Below are 17,973 nucleotides of genomic sequence, written 5' to 3' on the forward strand. Positions count from 1 at the left end.
TTAACATCATTCGGGACCAAAATTTTTAATTACCTCTCAGACAGTCTTGGACTCACAATCCCTCCTAACCCATTAACAGCTGTGTTTGGGGTTCTTCCAGAGGGGCTTAAAGTGGAGAAAGACAAACAAATTGTGATTGCATTCACTACACTGTTGGCACGCAGACTTATTCTGATAAACTGGAAGAACCCAAACTCTCCTCTTTTAAGTCAGTGGGAAACCGATGTGTTATATCATTTGAAATTGTAAAAATCAAATACTCAGTTAGATGATCCGTACAGACTTTTTTCCAAACATGGCAGGATCTAATCAGTAATATTTTAAAATAAGTTTATAAAGCACAGAGAATTTATTAATTTAGGTATGTTTACAAGCCTTAAATTTTACGCCGTTTGGCTTGCTGTCTCTCAGGGGTGGGGATCGATCTGTTCTTAACTCAATTTTTCTTTTTGTAAAAACTTGATTGATTTGTATGGATTGCAATAAAATTAATAAAAAAAAAAAATGTGAGTTGCGGACACCGACATTTTGTAAATGTTCAGGCTAAACAAGCTTATTCAGTTTGTTTGGGTTGAAATAAGCTACGAGAATAAATGTTAGAAGACATGAGGAGCTCTCGGCCATTTTCATTTTGTAAAAGTAGTTCTCAGGGGAACAAAGGTTGGAGACCCCTGGTGTAGCATAATATATTATAGGATAGGATAGTGAAGTATAGGATAGCATAGTTTATAATAGGGTGAGAAAGGATAGTATATTATAGAAAAGAGCAGGTTAATAATGTATAGTATAACATAGTATAGGAGAGGAGAGGACAGGACAGTGAAATATAGTATAGGATAGCATAGCATTGTGTAGGATAGGATGGGATAGGGTAACATAGGACAGGACAGGATAATAATGCATTGTATAATATAGTATAGTATAGTAAAGTACAGTACATTATAGTATAGTATAGCAGAGCATAGCACAATAGAGGAGAGGATAGGATAATGATGCATAGTATAGTACTAGGCTGACCCGCCTTTTAAGGCGACCGACTTTTAAGTCAACCACTTCTTAAGGCAATTCAATATGTAGATCAATTTGATATTTTATACAAACTCATTCATTTGGTTATATTGCATTTGAGCAGTATTACTTTAATACTCGTAGTTTCTGTTATTTTTGTGATGAAATTTAAACTTTTTTTCTATATTGAGGTCGCCCTTTTGAACCCCCCTGATATTTAATACACGGTGAGGCATTTGTACTCCATCAACATGAATTATTTCCAGAGACATAATTTTGTCTATTTTTCCAGAGCATCGCGCACAAAAGCAAGGGAACGATGGGAGCACCAGAACTCTGCTCACATCATGTCGCTTCGTACCACAGCCGCAAGTAGTAAGTCTGTGATAAGCGGAATACCGCTACGCTGTCCACTCACGGGACGGAAAGACAATCCCGACTGCTTTTATATAGTAAGAAAGAAGAAGAAGATATCGCAGAGTCTGGAACAGAAAATCATCTTTTACCTGGAAAAACGAAACTACAAATCCCATCGTGCATTGCAAAATGGACGGGCGTGTGAAACTCCGCGCCTGCGTAGCACTCACGGGACAGAAGGACAATCCCGACCGCTTTTATACAGAAGGATAGTATAGTATGGTATGGTATAGGATAGGATAGTTTAGTATAGTAAAGTATAGTATAGTTTTTCCTTGTCTTGTTAGAATATTATTTGTGTACATGCTACAATGTAGTCCTGAGGAATGTTATTCTGTGCCACCATATGCCACGTCACAGTGTATGTGAGGTGTGCCAAAGCCACTTGACTTGACTTGATATCATGGTAGAACAATGTGGGCCCCTAGCAGCACAGGGTGTGGTACACTAAAGTTGCCAGCTGTGTGTGACCCCAGCGGAGTGGCCTCTATTTGTAAAGCACCTTGAGGTGGCCCTTGTGAAGCCTGTGTGCCTTCTAAAACAGTAACGGCTGACGCCAGCCACCAACAGGCACTTCAGTGTTCGCCTGGTGGTCACCGTCTCTCCCCAAAAGCAATCTGAACAGGGCGCTCCAGTGGAGCTTCTCCCACGACAAAGCATAAATTATCACAAATTGAGTCGATCAGCAGACGGCTGGCCAGCCTTCCCTCTCCGTCTCTTTGTTTCGGCACAGGTGCTTCTCCCAGCCTCCTTTTTAAAAAAAAAAAAAAAAACACATTTTTCTGGAAAAAAATTAATTGGTGAATAAAAAGAAAGTGCGTTTTTTTTTTCCTAAGGAGTTCTTTGCCAATTAATTTTACAAGCTGATAGGCCTGAATTTTTTTAAAGCTGCAGATTTGCGAGCAGATGCACATAACAACACATTCCTTCAAATTTTCTCATTGCGAAGCCATCTTTGGGAATTCATTTTTATCTTTCCTGCTTTTATTACAGGAGCCTTTAATTAAAAATGCTGTGTGTCTGTTTTCTTTTTTTTCCTCCTTTCCAATTTCAAGACATTGTTTTACAGTTGGCTTTGTAAAGAGATGCCACTGGGTTGAGGGGATGCTGGGAAGAGTGGCCACAGCCAGCCGTGTGTTGCCAGTCCAAGCCCTGTGCTGGCAGCTTGGCGAGTGTGAAGCAGCCTTTCACCCAGAGCCACCTAATAGCCGATTATCCCTGTTAATCCACAGCTGGCACTCCAAAGCCTTCCCGCTTGCACAAGCCTAGTGAAACAAAGGAGGAGGAGGAGGAGGAGGCGAGACGCCAGTGGCCTGCACTCACGGGGGCACTAGAGGCATGGCTTCCTCACCCGCTAATCTACATTTTCCCTTAATCTGCTACAACCCTTAAGCCGCTTTCGACTGCAATTAGACAGGGTCAGGAGGGTCCGTGGCATTTTAATACACACTCAGTTCTGATGGTGCTGCAGTAAAATTTGCTCTTAACAATTGATAATAAAATTCTTGAACAAAATAAAGGAAACAGCTAACAGTATATTAATATCAAGGAGATAATGAGGAGCAGGGCCACACTTTGCCCTCAGGACTGTTTCAGCCTTCACTGGATTGCTGTCATACATGTCCTGCACTTGGTCCAGTGGGACGGCACAATGACCTACAAGAAGAAAGGCCTCCAGCTCTTTGAGGGATGAAGGAGGTGAAAATCCACTCCACAATCTGTGCTCCTCAATTTATCATGAACATAAGCGATGTTTAGATCTGCGTCTGGGGCAACCATTGAAGGTGTTTGAATATCCATCCATCCATCCATCATCTAACCCGCTATATCCTAACTACAGGGTCACGGGGTCTGCTGGAGCCAGTCCCAGCCAACACAGGGCGCAAGGCAGGAAACAAACCCCCGGGCAGGGCGCCAGCCCACCGCAGGTGTTTGAATATACCCGTGGCAAATGAAATTAACACTTTGAGGCATTTAAATGTCTCTGGAAATGCCTTTAAAACATCTTGATATGAATTACAGGTATCTGAAAATACGTTTTTAAATACCTTTTAATATCTCAAAAATGGATTTCAAGGTACCTATATGAAAATGAGTTCCAGTACATTTTGAGATGTCACAAGTACGATTGTGAGATATTTTAAAACAATTCGGGAAGAATCTGAAATGCAATTCAAGATATCTTTTCCTCTAAAACTGACTGTGTATTTAGTGGGACTTCTCGTCTGTGTTATGATACCTTGAAATGCATTTGAGAAATCTCAAAATGAGCAGGAGACATCTGAAAATGCACTCATAAAAAATCAAGGTGCCAGCGCGGTTCTTCAGAGTGATGCCATAGGGGAACCATTTTTGGCTCCCAAAGGACTTATCCACATGAAGGTTCCAGAAAGAAATTTTTATTTATTTAGATCCGTAACAGGCTCCATACAGTAGCTAACCATAAAGAGATGTGAAATACCAATGGCTCAGGATTTTAAGAAGACTCTTGTGGCATATATCAAGTAACATGGGCTAAGTCCAAGTTTTCTTCATTTGTTAGTGTCCTGCCAGGTAGCCTACCATACATATAAAGATTTCAGTGATTTTCTACTGTGATAGACGACCAGGATGCCCAAAGGAAGGAAGGATGGGGGAAGGCAGCTTCTTTGGGACAATGCCTCCCCCAAGACACTAGATGGCAGCTCCCCTGCAGCATAGCGGCACCCCTGATACCCGCAGGCCACCATGGGATATGAAGTTCGGTTTCACAGCTCTGCTGGGTACCGTGGGTGCCACCAGGAGATGCTGCAAGAAGACCGGGGAGTTTCTACTTTCTGCCTAGCCATGAAAGGACTCCAAAATGATGGGCATGAAAGTCCCAAAGTACTTCCAGGCTGAAGAAAATACAAGTTCTCCATCTGACCTTGAAGTGCTGGCAAGTCACGGGGACGGAAGGACAGAAGCACTTCCGAGTCAAGGACTATATAAAGGACTGCTGTAAACCCAGAAAGCGAGCCGGAGTTGGGAGTTAGAAGACAGAGCTTGCTGGGAGGTGTGAAAGAGAGAAATGCTAATTACCATATATACTGGTGTATAAGTCGGGTCTTGAAACCCGAAAAATCGATCATAAAATCAGACCCCGACTTATACGCCCGTTCAAAAATACAATGTTTTTTTTTCTTTACATCTTCTTGCTTCCTCCAATCTCACATCAGTTTCTCAGACGTATCGAATTTTGTTGCAGTAGCGTAGTTACCAATTTCTTTTGCTACTTCAGCGACGTTTAATTTCAAACCAGTTTCATATTTTGTTCTGATCGAATGCTCCATCATAGATAAGGGATGCTCTTATGATAAACGTGTGTGAGGGTGTGAGATACAAAAAACACAAATAAGTGCAAACGTTGCTTCGGAATAGTTTTGGTATTACCGTGTGGTCACGTAAGCACAATACATAGAGACATAGGCCATGTGCTCCATGGTTATTCTCTCAGGTGGCCATTAGCATATCATAATCTCTTGGACCAATAACGAGAGTTTTCTGCATTCAACTTGTATGACAGACATTATAAAATACCAGAAATTATACGATAAAATCAAGTCCCGACTTATCCGCAGGAGAACTTATCTGCGAGTATATACGGTAATTATTGTACTTATTATTGTGATTATTATTACTTGCCTGTGTATGGTGGCTGGGGTGCTTAGAGGCACTATTACAGAAAGAAAAGGAATTAAAATACCTTTTAGTAATTTTACCTGGACGTCTGTCTGTTAGCTTAGAGGAGCGACAGTGCCCTCTAGTGTCACACTACATATTAGAACATTTTTCAAAGCACAAAGAACTAGCTTCATATGCAAAGGACCCGTCCCAGAATGAAATGGTGCTTGGCCAAACAATAATCTAACGAGGAACCATACAACTCAGGAAAGAACCACAAAGTGCCATTAAAGAAGCACCATTTCCAAGAGTGTGGTCTGGATATAATTTGAAGATATCTGGAAACGCAATGAAGATACAGTTGCTTAAAATGCATTTCAGATACTTTCATATTGATTCCAGTTTCAGAGATCTAAAGCAGTGTTTCTCCACCACTGTGGCGGGTCGAGGGTTGGTGTTGCAAGTGAACTTAAAAAAATAAAATTGGGTCTCGAGGCCATAAAGGTTGAGAGAAGCACTGATCTAAAGTACACTTTTGGATATCTGAAATACGACTACTGCTGGATTTCCGAATTATATTGCAAGATCTAGCAAATACATTTTAAGATATCTTCAAAAAGACATGAATGTTATTTTATGATGTATGAATAGCAATTTTAGATATCCACCCATTTTTAGATGTGTTTGCATGTAATGCGTAAAGCACCTTTTATGAAAGCTCATGTTTGTCTGTCCATGTGAAACGACTCACAACCCCATGGACCAATTTGGTTGAGATGTGGCACACTTATTCTTTAAGGAAATTTGTCAAGAAAGTTCAATTTTTGCAGTGATATCTCAAACAGATTGCGCTGCACGAAGTTTTCAAAGTTCAAAATTTCCCATTGAAAAGCACTAGTGAGTTCACCAATTTTAAAAACGGAGAAACGTGAATGACTTCAACAAGGAACTGTTTCAATTTTACCATGAGAATGGTTGCTTGAACTTGTTGATTTGTGTATTTTGTGTGTACTCCTGTAGCGGTGCTACATGATTAACGTTGTCTTAAATATATTCTGCGGCGAGTCGCATCTTTTGTAGCATTGTCCTGTTTACATAGTCTGTGTAAATATTGTCCCCTGGAAACAAAGGGGGAAGGATAATGCTGTGGAACCGTGGTCCCTCATGATAGTTTGTCCTGTCAATCCCATCATTTGCATCCGAGCCATTTACTATTTAAACAGGAGGACGAAAAGAAGAAAAAATCCCGTCTACTACACTAACACTTCATCGCACAGCTAAGAGAGAGCATCGATCAAATCACCTACACCTTCCCCTGCTTGCCACTGTTAATGCCAGACTTGACAACTTCACCATTACAATGCAAAAAAACCCCGGGGTTCCTGATTACGCCGAAACGCTGAGGATAAGAACGGTGAGACTGTTTTTTGTCGTTTGGGAGAGGAGCAAGCCATCATTTTCATCCATGTATAATTGCCGTAGGACACTTTTCCAGCTGAACAAGGTTCACAATCACTATTCATCCTCTGTTTAATCTTCTGTACTTTTATGTGCATTTCGTGTTTCCGTGTGTCTTATTTGCTTCATGATCAGTGTGGGGTCAAAGGAGGGTTTCTGTTGTATATTAGTTTTTTTTGCTGCACCTTTTTATTATTATATTCCGCCGGTCATTTTTGGGGTAGGGTGTGATGTGGGAGCATTGGAGGGAATTAATTATATATTGTTTTGCTTTGTTTTTATCAATGTTTTTGTATATGTGTGTTGGCTGGGATTGGCTCCAGCAGACCCCCGTGACCCTGTATTCGGATTCAGCGGGTTAGAGAATGGATGGTTGGATGGATATATATATATATATATATAATGTATATATATACATTATAATTTTACATGCTGTTTTGCTTTCTGATTAACCATCGATTGTGGACGTTTATTTGAAAGAAGTATGGCTTTTCAGGTCTAACATTCCTCAGCTTGCCAGGCCATGGGTCTTGGTGACATAGCTGCCATTCCGGGTGGGTTGGTCGGCCGTTAGACTCCTCTTATACTCATTTGATGGCCAATGCAAGTAAGAGATGGCGGGCAGAGCGTGGGCACAAACAGCTCACAGAGCGGTGCCTCCTCCTGCTGCTTTAGGTAAATTAAATAAGAGAGCACAAAAAAAAAATAACTTCTCTGGAAATAAATGGAATGGGAAAGCAATCATGTAAACATAAATAAGACTGAATTGATTGAACTAATATTATCTGCAGATAATCATTGTAAGGACCCAACCTCATCAACCTGCAACTAAATGGCATTTGAACAAATGAATAACATGGGAAAGGCACAGCTGCCCTAACTGATATAAGCACAGGGTGGGTTTAGAAATGAACAGTGGCATCAGGAGGTGGGGGCGCTTTAGGGCTTCAAGCCCCTGATCGCTGGCACTCAGCCCCAGATCTTTCAGTTTTAGATACACACGAACAAGTCCTTGATCTTTTTGCCAATTTTGTATCATTTGTATTCCCATTATACAATAAATCAGTTCCTTTCCAAGTTCTTATTTATTTCTGTAATTTTAACAAACATCTTTGTATTAACTCATATTAATAACTAGATGGGGAACTTATTTAAGTTGCTTTTCTCCTTTCCTAATGTAGTATTGATAACGATGTGATACTAGTATTGGTCATTTTCTATGAATAGATTGCTAATTATTGGATATGACTCTATTGGGTAAAATTGCAAAAATGTTATGTCTATGAAAATTGCAGAACGATTAGTTTTAGACCCTTCACCACTAACACCCGTCAGTCGATGCCATTGTCACATCACTTGCATTGCAGTCTGCTGTGTTTGAAAGCCACTGAGCCACCACAAGTCTCTTTGTCTTCCATTTATAACCCCATTGTAAAGTGCAATAAAAAAAAGAAGAAATTTAATGTTGTCTACCAACACATGGAATTGCATTTTTTATTATCTCTATTACTTTAGAATACGCTTCATTGTTGCAAATGTAATAACTGACTCTTGGATGAAGTAAATAAGAAATGTGAAAAACTCCAACTTTCATATCTCTGAACTTATTTGCTGAGCGCACCTGAGTAGTACACCATGTCGACACCGTATATCTTTAGAAGGCTCGAGAGGAAGCTGAAGCGTATCCCAACAAGCAATGGGTGCAAGGCATGAACAACCCCTGGACCCAGCAGCTGCCTTCTCTGAGTGAACACACACAACACCCAAACTCTCACAACCCAATTTAACGTCACCAATCCACCTAATCTGCACGTCTTTGGACAATAAGAGGAAACCTGAGCCCCCGGTGAAAATCCATGCAGACGCAGGAAGAACATGAAAACTCCTTACTACAAGGCAGCAGTGCTACCACCACCATTGCTCTCCATTTTCAGATATCTACAATGCAATTCTAGATATCTCAAATACGTTTTCAAATATCTCAAAATAGCCTCCTGTTAATTTTCAGATATCTGCAATGCATTTCAAGATATCTCAAAATAACTCCCTGTTCATCTCAAGTTCAATATATCTTAAAATGCATGCAAGATCAATTTGAGGTGTCTCAGAATTTATTTGATACAGGAAAACGCAACACAACTTATTTTGAGAGATATGGAAATGAGTTTCAGATAAGTTAAGAATGTGAAGTGCATTTTAAGATATATGAAATGTATTCTGAGATATATTTAAATGTTAATTCACTTCTAAATGGGTGCAGCACTGTGTTGTGGAGGATGCATCTGTGGGACATTGTGAGGGAACAGTGTTTGAAGAGGCCTCATACTCCTTGATTGTTTTATAAGCACATTAGTGGCAATTGTAGCACGAAACCTCTGGTGCAGCCACGCAGGCCTTGGAGGGGGGACCTGCTGTTCGGAGGTTCAGAACCATCCTGAGATGCGGGAGAATGTGCGTGTAGAGTTTGTGGTAGAAATGTAACATCTCTCTATTAAAAAATGAGACAAGACTTTTTCCTGCGATGAGACGTGATCTTTTGAAGAGAGACAGAGCGACACTTTCACATCCTGCGAGACGGTCAAGTCACGTCATACTTATAACCTTTGGAAGCAAGTTCTGTGAGCGGGTGGCTTTTGCAAGTCACACCCTACTTACAACCATTTTCAAACAAGACAGGTTATCTAACCTCTCAGTTGTTGGAATGCTATTGGCAGACACACTTTCTGTGCTCTTAAAAAAATGTATAAAGTAGAACGTCATAAAGAATTCAAAAACGGTGCGATACACATGCTGAGCAGGTTAGTGATAATAGAAAAATTCAAAAGTCTCAAAAACATGATAGTAAAGATCGCATTAGCGCGAACAAACAGAAAATATTACTCGGTGAAATAATGAAAAGCGAAAAGAGATCGCATAGTGTTTGAGGATGTCTGGGGGAGAAGAGAGACAAGGCAGTGAGGGAAAAGGACAGCTGCTGTGCAGGCTTTTAAATGTTTGAAGTGTCGCACGAAATGCAGATAATGCGAGCCTAGGCCTACCACTGCTCACATAGGCTCAGAAACAACACCTTCTGCACTCATTTTCCCCAACTCAGTCACCCGATCCAAGCCAGGATCGTTCCCAAGATGCTCTGGTGCCCATGTGTCCAGACCTAATGGATTTAAGCAGTGGAGTGGATCTTATCAGTGCTGCTCTGCAATTGTATTGCCAACTTGTGGAAGAATTTTAGGGTTATTTTAATTTTAATTTTATTTTATTTAATTTATTTTATTTTATTTAATTTAATTTTAGGGTAACATAGCATTCATCTTAAAGAAATAGCATAAAAGCTTAATAAATGTCAGAAACCTGTTCAGGCACACCAGGAAACCTGCAAAATGTGAGGGTGAAATGTGCAAAATGTCCGTAAACCATTGTTTTAGGCAGATCCTCTTACATTCGGTGGTTCAAGAGCATTTTATTGAGAAAATTAATCTTTTTAATTTTTCCAGATCGTCTATTTGCCCTTTTATCTAGTTAGGGTTTGGCAGTATCCGCTTCTCTAGTGGGCATTTTGGAGAAATGAGAGACTCTTTAGTGCTAAGACCTTCACGTTCATAGCAGCAGGATTTTCTGTACTTATTATACTCTGTGTATAATTTGAGTGACAGCTAAAACACATTCTCCTTTTACCACACCTGAGAAGTTTACTTAACTTGTTTAATGTAGCATTTGGGAAAAGAGGAATGAGTGTAAACTGCCAGTCAAATTACTCACAGGGTATAATAAGGACAGAACAGTAAAACAATGACGCTTTGAGTGGCATGAACAGAAAACAGATAGACGAGGACTGAATGAATAAACACAGCTAGCTATGTGTCTTCCAACCAGTTACTGTTAATTGCATCATCGGATGGTAACAAGTCAAAGGATCACTGACATCTTTAATTGAACTGCAGTACTACATAAGACCAGTAGGTGTCAGTATTCTAAATACAGAACATAACTAAACAACACACCAGGAAAGTCCTCGTACCTAATCGGGCAGACACGATCTTCACTATTTTTGTTTTCTCGTTCATTTTTTTCCCTTTATATGTTTCGTTCTCCCCTATTCTATCCTACTCTGGCTCTTTATATTTAGGGGTGCAGGTGCTTTCACTAATGACCCATACAGTAGAGTGTCAATGAGGACAGCGGCCGAGCTGATCACAATAACACGTGAATACACAATCAGCTCGTCTCCCAGTTAAACACTTGGGGGGCCTCACGGCTTTGCAGCGGCTCACACCCGCACCCACCTAACCCACCGAGCCCGAGCCTCACTGCTTTTACTACTAAAGCCACACACACCCACAGACCCCTAAAATACTTTACCACATTCGGGTGGTGCAGCCTGCCAGTGATCATACCACAAAACTTCGGGGGCTCAATTTGGCGAAGGAAGATGGAAATGCATGTTATTCAGTTCACAGTACATGAAGGACTAAACACTTTTATAAAATGAGTTCAGTTTCATGAAGGCTCGTACACGGAATTAATACCAAATGGGCAATATTTTCAAACAAAAGAGTAATACAAAAGTAATGCACTGTTTGTCACACATTTCCTAATACGTAACTATATAACATATTTAGTTACTTTGTTTGTAAATTGTAATGTAACTAGCATGTAAAATTCCTCAACACTGGTGACAGCCGACCCTTCAAAGGACCGTTGGTGCCTTTGCAGTTGAACCTGCCATCTCCTGCTTTGGCTGCTCTGATGTTCTGTGGCCAGACACGCTCTCGGCCAGCTCGCCCCCAGGCCCACTCATACACACCACCGACTCTGCCTCACACCATTATGGTGGTAGAAAAACAAGCCACATGAAGAGTAAATGATCACAAAGCTCACCATGCAATTATGACTAGGCCTTCAACAAAGCTGCAAAAGCACTTCCAATAAAGCCCACTAGAGAGGGATATACCACCAAAGCCCAGCTAGATAAACGGCCCAACACAGAAAGTTCAAAAAATAAAAAGGAATTATTATTCTTCACAAAAAATACTCTGTAACGTGGTGAAGCACAATCGAAAAATGGAGGGGTCTGAAAATGCAAGGAAATCCAGGCAAAGAAAAGCACAACAACAGAATCCCAAGGAGAAGTCAACATAAAAATAAAAAAAAACCACAAAGCACAAAGTAAAAAAAAAAAAAATCCAATAAATCTCAATAAGCACAGAACCCCCCAAACCCCCCCGCGCTTTTGAAATGAGCCGCCGGTGGAGGCAGTTCCTGGTGGTGATTGGCAGATGACCCCACCTTTTGGGAGACCACCAAAAAAAAAAACCACAACCCAGGCAGTTTACATATATAGACATGATCAAGAACAAAGACAATGGGAAAAAAATCAACAAAAGTAATATTAATGTAAATAAAAGAATTAAAAATGAACAAAACAAACGTAAACCACAAACTAAACCCCAGTCGGGGAGAAGCCTGGCAGAAACACAACAAACACTTAAATATGAATAAAATAATTCTATCTATCTAATAAAACTTTAACAAATGCTGCAAACAAGTCAAAATGCTGAAATGCCGTGAAGCTCTCACTGATTACACAGCCAGCAATCAGCAGACAGCTCCAGGCTGCCAGGCACTCATTTAAACTCCAGATCTCAAACAAACAAACCTAAATGCTGAAGAAGCCACCATTTTACCAGTTGAAATCTTTATAGGATATTTTGTACCTTTTATCTGATATTAGTGCATTCTACCAAATATTGATGCCAATTTTGAGTCTTTATTAATCTGAATCTTTAACTTCATTTCTTTGCAATATGCAAAACTAATTTTAGTCATAAGACCAACGTAATTAGGATCATCAGAAACATCAGCTTGGGAAAGAAAACACGGATGTCATAAGATTATTGATTATTCATGTAATCATTGTTAATTCCATGTGAAGTGAGACTTTTACATTTGGGATGCACGCCGTGCATAGAAAAGGGAAACAAAAAAAGGGGAAAGAGAAGAATGTCACCCAGACACAACGACCTACTCGCAAACAAGCTGGCAAAAAAATGAACTTCAGTGGACTGAATAGAAAATAGAAAATGAAGTAGATCTGCACCTAGACTTTTTTCTTTCTTTTTAGTCATTCCAGTGTGATCTATCTATCTATCTATAATATAATGCCTTTTATATCTATCTATCTATAATATAATGCCTTTTATATCTATCTATCTATCTATCTATAATGTAATGCCTTTTATATCTATCTATCTATCTATCTATCTATAATATAATGCCTTTTATATCTATCTATCTATCTATCTATAATATAATGCCTTTTATATCTATCTATCTATCTATCTATCTATAATGTAATGCCTTTTATATCTATCTATCTATCTATAATATAATGCCTTTTATATCTATCTATCTATAATATAATGCCTTTTATATCTATCTATCTATCTATCTATCTATCTATCTATCTATCTATCTATAATGTAATGCCTTTTATATCTATCTATCTATCTATCTATAATATATCTATCTATCTATCTATAATGTAATGCCTTTTATATCTACTGTATCTATCTATCTATCTATAATATAATGCCTTTTATATCTATCTATCTATCTATCTATCTATCATATAATGCCTTTTATATCTATCTATCTATCTATCTATCATATAATGCCTTTTATATCTATCTATCTATCTATAATATAATGCCTTTTATATCTATCTATCTATCTATCTATTATATAGTGCCTTTTATGGTTCACCGACAAAAGCGCGATAGACATATGAGCCCCGACAAAACCGCGACGGACAAATGAGCCCCGACAAACCCGCTAACTGGTTTTCGACAAATGCGTGCCGACAAAATCGCGAGAGAGGCCAAGAGAGTGGGACGCGTGCGTGCGCATTATGTACACATTATGTGCTAGGTTATAACTGTTATAACTGCTGATGGCATGCCGTGAACAAATAACTCAGTCGAGGGTCGGCATAACGCGTCGTATACAAAGCGGAATTACCAGCAGTCAGGCAGCCAGCAAGTCTAAATACGCTCAACTATCAAGACGTCTTGCTGCAATTCGTCCTACATATGCAGGGCGTGATCTTTAGGACTATCTGCGTGCTGTGCTGATGGATTCTGATTTGGATTCTTTTATTATTTGATTGGGTCAAGACACCTGATGTCGGTGACTGTCATATCCACAGAGGGGTTAGCAGCTAAGGAGGGATGCCACCAATAGAGAGTAAGGCAGTGAATGGGTACCTACTTTGGTGACTGGCACAGATGTAGTTTAAGTCTGAAGACAACTAACTGCTTGGTCTGCTTGCTCTTTGAAGCAACTGTGCCAGTATAAAAGACTAAATGGGTTTGCTATAAATCAGATTTACCTAACACTCATGCAAATAACATCAGTCATCAGAAGTGTAAGTGAACTAAAGAGGAGAAGGCATTTTCCAACAGAAAGTAACACAGTGACCGGGCACCTTACACAGTTATTGGCGATTGGCACAAGTATAGCTTATGGCAGCAGCCATACCACCTGCGCTTCAACCACTTGAAGCTAAGCATGTTTGGGCCCAGCCAGTACTTGGATGGGAGTCCATCTAGGAGACACTGTGGTTGTTACTGGAAGAGGCCAGCAGAGGATGCATTGCCAGGGGTCTGTGTGTGGATTCCAGTACCTCAGCACAGTGTTTGAAAAGTCCTGCAAAAGGCCTACAGATAAAAGCAGCACCATGCACTGCAACACTGGATAAGCACTCAGTGACTTTTAGCTATTCAAGGTGGGGGCCAAAATATGTTCAAAGTCTGTTTAGTGTCTGTCTACAGTTTTGTGGGGGCTGAATGTGTAAACAACTGGACAGAAAAGACGGATCTGCACCAAGAAGATTTATACTTGTGATCTGGCAACGACCAACTGCAGAACTGACAGAGCGGGCAGACTGGAATAACCGTGAAGTGCAAAGGTGGCACACACCACACTGAGTGCCTGAAAACAGAGAATGGGATCCTGTCAACTGGGCAGAGCTTTGGCACAAGGTCCATCATTTGAATAAACGGGGAACAGAAGTAACTAGAGTGGGCAAATCGGAAGGAATAACTTCAGTGCACTTCTGCATAGACGGTGGAAGGGGTGGAGGGGCCTTCATATAAGCAGGCCTGTCTTTGTAGAGCTCTGTGTCTTTGAGGTGGGAATCCATGCCAAGTTTCACTAGACTGACATTAGTGGTGCTGGAACAAAGCAATAGCCCCCTGGACACACACACACACACACTCACACACACACACCAGGACTAAAGCAGCACCCTGCTGTGGATAAACAGAAGACAAGACTGGACTTCACATTTTAAGTGTTAGAATTTGTATGGATGGCTGTACATGTCTGTCTGTCTGTCTGTTTTTCACATGGTGCCTTCCATATCTATCTTCTAGTTACTTCCATTATTTCCTATTAATATATTGGTACTTGTTTTATATAGTGACTTTCCTACTTCTATCTATCTATCTATCTATCTATCTATTATATAGTGCCTTTCCTATCTATCTATCTATCTATCTAGAAAGTATTCAGACCCCTTCACTTTTTTCACATTTTAATATGTCATAATTTAAATGAATTTTTTCACTCCAGCAGCACTCAGTATTTCAAAATTACAAAGAGAAATTAAAAAAAAATGAGTAGGGATCCAAAAATTCCTGGAATGGTCAAAATCACTTTATTATAAAACTTACTGTAATTCCCTTTTTGCTACCTTTGCACTACTGTCTATCATATGGCACCTTTCATATCTCTTTATTAATTTTAATGTGTCTTTTGTCTACCTATCTGTACGTATTTTATATAGTGCCTTTCCTATCTATCTATCTATCTATCTATCTATCTATCTATCTATCTATCTATCTATCTATCTATCTATCTATCTATCTATCTATCTATCCTTCACTTCATGTGTACACTTATTATAGTAAGTCAGCTCTGTCTGTCTGTCACTTTGTAATTCTGCTGGTCAGTCAATCTGTGCCATTGCTAAAGCGTAGCTCACTATCTGTTGATGAGTGCTAATACTGAGCATCCAGCAACAATATGACGGACGTTCTCTTGTAGTCGCTGGCTTGTTCTGTTGTTGCTCTCAGCATTCATTCTTGAGAATATTATTTTGATGAGGTTGTGTATTGAGTGCCTTTTCCTGAGTTGCCACAAGGAGACTGTCTGTATGGCCCTTCAGCCAAGAGCTTTACAAAGATCTAATGGACCACAGAGTGGTTTTGATGAGACATTGTTAATTTCATCCATTATTATTATTATTATTATTATTATTTTTGTTGTTGTTGTAGTTTGGGGAGTCTAGGGATAGCATCGTTACTTTATCTTTGCCTCACCAGACGGTAATCTTCAGCATGCAGCCAAGTAATTTACTGCCTAGTGTGAAGCGGCTGAGATGAGGCTCAGCACCTCCAAGTCCTAGGTCAAGGTTCTCTCTAACAAAAGAGAGTAGATTACCCTTACCAGGTGAGGGAGTAACAACTGCTGTTTGTGGAGGAGTTCAAGTACCTCGAGATCTTGTTCACCAGTGTTAGTAAAGGGAACACAGGGACTGGAGTGGTGGCCGCTGTTCTGTGGGTAACGCACTGGTCCAAAGCTCTCGGCTTAGCAGTGAGCGTACACCCCAGTCCTCACTTATGATCACGAGCTGTGGGTAATGACTAAAAGTAGAAATGGCAGTAACAAGGTGTTTGTACAGGGTTGCTGGACTGACATTCCGTAATAAGAGTAAGAAGTTCTGCAATTTGAGAGAACGTGAGTGTAGAGCTACTGATCCTGTGGATTAAGAAGACCCCCGGCCCAGAGCTATTCCAGTCACGTCCTACTGGGCAGACCAGTACATGCTGGATGGATTATACATCTTGGCTGGTTTGGGAACGCCTGGTAATTCCTCAAGAAGCCTGCTGGTATCTGAAGCCTGGGACAGTGAAGTCTGGGTTGACCTGCTTAGCCTGCTGCCATTGTGACCCTCACCAGGAAAAATGAAAATGAGACAGTGATTATTGTTTGATTGTTCCATGTCGTAGCCTATAGTTTTTTGCTCCTATTTTAATTACGAGTCAGCAGGGCCCATTAGCACAGTGGCACTCTCCCGCACCACGATCTGTGAGCATTCCTACCTAACCTCGAAACTTCTGTCTTCATTATCTGTAATAAATGTCCTTGGCAAATGCTAAGAGAGCACATCAACAAAGACGATTAACAAATAAGGTCGACCAGACCAGCCTGATATTGCTAGTCGTTGACTTTCTCTTGATAAACGTATTACATTGTCACGTTAATATGCACCTGTCTCTCACTTTTCCACACAGGAGGAGCAGCCAGAAGTGGGCTTACTTTTATTCGGCAAAATATGAGGGTCTTAGTCACACACTCTATTTAATATGGGGGTTATAATGAAAAATAATGGCTTTCACTTCCTAACAGATGGCGACAGCACCAAAATAAAAGTGCCACCACCTCTACCCACATACTGTAAAGCGACTGTAAAATATTGCCAGTGCAACCCATGACAGAAATTGCAGCATTGTCGGAAAAGAGAGAATTAAAAAAAACAGAGCTTCGGAGAAATGGGACCTGGATTCCTCCGTCTAATTTCCAAAGTGATAATTACAAGTGATAAAGGCTTCACACACCCAGCCGCGGAAACACCGAGGATCTACCTGGGATTTGGCGCCGTAAAATGTGTAAAATTGTGCCGGCATTATTTAAAAAGTGCGTTGTTTTTGCACAAACCCTCACTTTCATAATTCATCCGCCGAACCCAAGGAACTGAGACAACACGCCTTTCAAGAAACTTTGGGTGTCTTTTTTTGTTCCCCTGGGCCTTTGTGCTTTTTGTTCCCGTCCTATAAATATTAATTTCCTGCCCTTCTTTTCACACACACCCTAAGCCTGAAGTAATTTATTGGTTATTTTCATTTTTTTTTTAAATGATTTCCTGCATTTTTCAAGCTACTTTCGGAGAGATTGCATCAGCCTCATTTTTTTTTTCTTTCTTTTTTCCTGAAGAGCTCATATCAGACGGCGCAGGCAGGATGTCATTAATCTGCCTCTCGCTCTGCCTCTCCCTCCGTAATTGAAATGGTAAATCAAACAGAGAAATATTAAACCAAGCGCTTACTACTTTCTGTCGCCCTCCCTTTCTCTCCATGCATCCCCCCCCGCTCCCCAAAAAAAAACATCATAGTGTATTCTTACTCTTCTGGATGGAGCAAGACAGCATGTTGCTATGGGAACCAGGTTACTAGGCAACAAAGATTTCTTTTCCTGCTTTGTTGCCAGGCAACATGTAATAGAATCTCTGTCAGGACATTCCTGAGTGCGAGGGGCCTAGCCGAATTTTAAATGTATTCATTTTTATTACTGTAGGAAAACAGCCAAAGCCTACGGAGGCTGCCTTCATAG

The 17,973-nt window shown here is 40.3% G+C and overlaps 1 protein-coding gene across 3 annotated transcripts in view; it reads right to left on the bottom strand.

The window, feature by feature from the left end:
• The window catches only part of dpf1 (D4, zinc and double PHD fingers family 1), a 358,128-nt gene that overhangs the window by 71,063 nt on the left and 269,092 nt on the right, over positions 1–17,973 (bottom strand). The gene's annotated exons all lie outside the window — the stretch shown is intronic.

This window comes from Polypterus senegalus, chromosome 11, assembly GCF_016835505.1.
Source record: "Polypterus senegalus isolate Bchr_013 chromosome 11, ASM1683550v1, whole genome shotgun sequence".
NCBI classification, from domain to species: Eukaryota; Metazoa; Chordata; class Cladistia; order Polypteriformes; family Polypteridae; genus Polypterus; species Polypterus senegalus.